The sequence below is a fragment of the Cyprinodon variegatus genome, unplaced genomic scaffold (assembly GCF_000732505.1).
Source record: "Cyprinodon variegatus isolate N-32 unplaced genomic scaffold, C_variegatus-1.0 Scaffold256, whole genome shotgun sequence".
Taxonomy (NCBI): Eukaryota; Metazoa; Chordata; class Actinopteri; order Cyprinodontiformes; family Cyprinodontidae; genus Cyprinodon; species Cyprinodon variegatus.
Window position 1 is genome coordinate 277636 of NW_015150709.1, and position 4809 is coordinate 282444.

Consider the following 4809-nt stretch of genomic DNA (forward strand, 5'->3'; position numbering starts at 1 on the left):
TTTCATATTAATGACATTCCAGTATAACATGTTCTGTTTCATATTTTCCAAAGAAATCACATTTGCCAGTAGTTTGCTTTTGAATTTTGAATAGTGTATAATTCTTTACCTTGTTATCACTCCCTCCTCCTTTCTATTTCATCTTCCATTTCTTCTTTTTATTGGACATACTTTGTTTCATTACAGCCCCATGAGCATAAAATCCATGCCTGCATTTTAATTTGTACTTAAATAGCCTTTCATGTTTAAAAAAACATACCTCTCCACTCACCTTCCTCTTCTTCACTCCACCTCAGCATTTAGATATTGAGGGATTTAATTTAGTCTGCTGAACATTTTTACTTCCCACACCTTTTTAATACCTGCTTCATTGAAGTATTAAGAGTACCAATCTACACCAGGTGCAACAAGATAGCAATATATTCATGTATATGTAATTACTGTGTTGATATTTATTATAAAAGAACAAAAAAAAGCTAATTAGATGTTTTAGAACTTAATATTTTTAATGCCAACAAGCTTCAGATGACTATAAAATTGGTAGACCTAAAATAATATAAAGAATTCAAGCACTTTAACAAAAATAATATATATTTTTCAATAGAAATAAACAACGGTCACAGTATTCTACATAAAAAAAAAATACAAAAAAAGACTGAACTTCATGTATTTCAGTGTAAAAATAAAAAATAAAAATGTGGAGGTCAAAATAATTGACTTCCATGTGTTTCACTGATTAAAACACATGGAGATAAATGAAACAAAAACTGATGTTTTCAAGCCTCAAGACGATTTTTACTTACAGCTAAAAAAAAAAAAAGAAAAAAACAACACTCCCCCTCCTGATAGTCTAACCCTCTAACATAAAGTTCAGATGTGTTTGTTGTTGTTTTCCATTGACAGTTGTTTTAGTAGCTACAGTTTTCACTTTTCTAAGGGTTTTTTATCACTGTGTTTTTTTTTCTCTTTCTTTTTTTCCCCAAGGATTTGTTCAATTCTATGCATAATGATTTCAAATTTCTTTTTCAGTGTTAGCACTTCTCATCTTTAGTAGTAGTAATAGTAGCAATAATAGTAGAGGAAGTAGCAGTAGTTGAATGACTTGCATCTGTTGTAATTTTGTTTTTCTAGTTAATATTTACCTAATCAAAAAACCCTTTTAGTCCTTCCTGTTTCAACTGAGCTACAGACAATTGTTTATTATAGGATAGAAGAAATAAATCCTCCGAGGCCAGTAATTCCATAAGTCAGAGATGTCAAACTGGTTCCAGAAAGGGCCATGTGGCTGCAAGTTTTCGTTCCAACAAAGCAGTAGCACACCAGACTCCAGTTCATCCCTGCCATAAGTAGTATGTATTGCTATGTAATGTGCTATATGCTATGTAAGTGATTATTAACTTTTTCTAAAGTGTCCAAAAAAGAAAGAAGTATTATTATTAATAATCCAAACAAATTGTTACATATTTTCACTGAACCACCACATGTAAAGAAAAAACTTCTTGTTCTTGAATAAAAAAAACAATTAAAACCCACTCATTAACAAACAATTTCATATTGTTTGATCAGCAAGGATGCATCAGTTTCAACCAGGAGAAACAGACTAAATATCACTAAGAGGGTGAAATTCTGTGTGCAACTAACTTTAAAGACCTGTAGCAGAAGTTCCAGAAAAAGAAAATAAATTAAAAGAAACTGCATCTTTATAATCAAATCAGTTCACTTAAAAATCATGTCTCATAAAAGAAAACTATTACCATCGTTATCAGCATATCTGCAGAGTTACTCTGTGAATAAATTACTTTAAATAAGTGTATATGATATAGGGGTTTAGGAAAAATAAGATCCTTTATTTTAACAATATTGCAAATACTGTGATGTTTTGATATTTGAAGCATGAAGGCTGTCATGGCCTCTGGACAACAGTAGATGTCACTGTTAAGGAGTAAATGAAGCATCAAGTCAGCAGTACCTGCATTTACAATTGCAACAGTTCCCCAATCGACTCTAAACCTTGGCTGATCAGAAATTCTTAATCTGTTTACATGGACACTAAATAAAATGATCCAATCATGTTTTTATGGATACACCAAGCATCCGATCAAGACGATTCGATCACGCTGACGTTTTGGAGATTATTTTACTCCAGAGATCTGAATTCGTGTGATCGTGGGAATGGTAATCAGAAAAAAAACGTCTTTCGGAATGAAACTCCTTTTTTCGATGGGATTGAAATTATCACTCTGACTTGTTTGCATGAAACATTTTTGATCTCATCAGTCTAATTGCTTCATTTGACAGAAACTTGTAGGTGGCAGACAGGAGATTTACAATAAAATTCAATAAAGTAGAGGAATAAGTGTGAAAATTAGAGGTTAACAATAGTAGCATGTACAAACACTGACAGGACAACAAAATGAGGTACAAGTTGAAAATAAGGATCTATCACAAACATTTGGGTTGATTTTGCCAGATGAGTTAATTGTGTGAATGATTAATCTCAGCCCTCATGAATGCCCATGTGTCTCTTCAGTTTACATTCCTGTTTAAAAGCTTTACTGCACAAGACACATACAAACAGTTTCTCTACGGAATGAACTCTTGTGTGGTTCTTTAGATGAAATTTATGTTTGAATCTGCTTTTACAGACGTCACAGCCGAAAGGCCTCTCCTCTGAGTGGAACCTTGCATGTCTCTGTAGCTGGATTTCATCAACAAAATGTTTACTACAATTACTACAGCTGAAAGGCGCATTGTGAGACTCCATGTGCTCTTTCATGTTTTTTTTTTGTTTAAATGCTTTAAAACAAACACCACAAATAAACTCTTTCTCTCCTGTGTGAACACCCAGGTGTCTCTTTAAACGGTCTGGTTTTGAAAATCCCTTACTACAAAGACTACAAACAAATAGTTTCTCTCCTGTGTGGATGAGCATGTGGCTTTTTAAATGACTTTGCTGGGAAAATCCTTTCCTGCAAATTTTACACAGAAACGGTTTCTCTCCTGTATGCACACATATGTGCCTCTTAAGTGCAGTTTTCTTTTACTATTTGCTCAAATCTAATGTTTGTGCAACAAACCTGCCACTTTTGGAATAAACTATATTTTAAAGGTTGTTGGAGAGTAAACAATTCTGGTTTCATTTTTCTATTGCTCACGTCGTAAATAGCTTAAAAAAGTCACTTGCTGAGTTTTTTTCTGTTTCTTTTCAGCTCCTGTGCGGATGGAGACGCTGCAGGCACCAAACTGAGCCCCACAGGGTTTCCTTTTTCAATCTGCATCATCTCAGACATCCTTAAAACTTTCACAGATCAAGGTTTCAGCCACATGACCTGCATCCTGTTTGCTACCTGGAACTGGAATCAGACACATTTAGAGTTGGATTTTGAAAGTGTAGGAACAGAAAATGTAAACAGTGGAAGAGCAGAGTCTGGTAGCTTGCTCAGAGGTCCTCAGCTTATAAACACCAACAGGTGTTTTTAAACTACGACTTTTTAACAGCTTAAAGGTTGTTGGCTGCTTTAGCTCAGGTGGCTAATAAGCTTTTTATTTAGCTAGTTACTGTTAGATTCAGACAAGAAAACAAAGCCGTGATTTAAAGAAAAAAAGAAAAAAGTCTGTTCTGAGCAGTGTGCTTGCGCTCTTAGAAGGTTGCAAGTACCCAGTTCAAATCCCACTGCCTCGACTGTGGGTTCTGAGTGAGACCCTTAATCTCTTTTTGCTTCCCTGGTGCAGCACAGTGGCAGCCCACCACTTACCAAAAGGATGGGTTAAATGATGCAGAGGTAAATTTCTCTAGTGTGAGTTCAATAAAGTTTCATTATTATTATAAACTAAAAAAGCAATCTGAGTGCACAGATCTCCACCAAGCAGCACATTTTGGCCTATATTCTGACTTACACCTATAGCTAAAACTTGCTCATAATCTTGATCATTGCTGCTTGGCATGAGTTTTTGTAACAATTTCCTAAAAGCCCTTTCATAAATTTATAAATAAGGCACAGCGTCTGGCTGCAGCCTCTGGTGTTTGTCCTGCTCTACTTTCATTCATTCTGCAGTCTTCTTCCTTGTTTGATCAGGCGAACAAGACTTTCAGCGAGGCATGGCTCACCTTTCCTTCGTCTTCAGTATAATTGAAGAGGAAACCATACTCGAGATCGGTCTTAGTCTCGAGACCGGTCTCGAGACCATTTTTTGATGGTCTCGGTCTCGGACTTGACAGCATTTGGTCTCGGTACTGTCTCGGTCTCGGGCGCTGAAGACTCGGCATTTTATTTCAAGACAGGTCAAGACCACAACTGTGGAAATAACGCTAATCATCAGAATATTATCAGTTTCTTTAAGATCCTTCTTTTTATTGGATGCTTGGATTCAAATCCAAGCAATAACCTGTCTCATTGGTAAATGCATGGTTTTTTTTTTTATCGCTGTCACGCTCACCCCCTTTCACCTGCGCGCGGGCTGCAGCACTTCGATTGAAAGTCACAAGTGGTTGTCTGAGAACGGGATAAGATATCGGCCAAATCATCGGTTATAAAATTCGGCTATTTAAATCACAAAGAATATATTTGTAAAGCAACATTGAGAAAATAGCATACAGCGCAATGTAAGTTCTGCAGTGCTTCACTATCAGAGACGGTAGGTATAAAAGTTATATAGTTTTTTTGTCTTTTTTTACATATTTAAGTCATTATGTTGTGACAGTATGTTATGAGACCGAGAAGCTGTGAAAATATTGAGCACTTCTGCCTTTTCTCCATGTTCCCAGTACTAACTAGAGAAATACACTGCTTGGTCAAAAAGAAACCATCT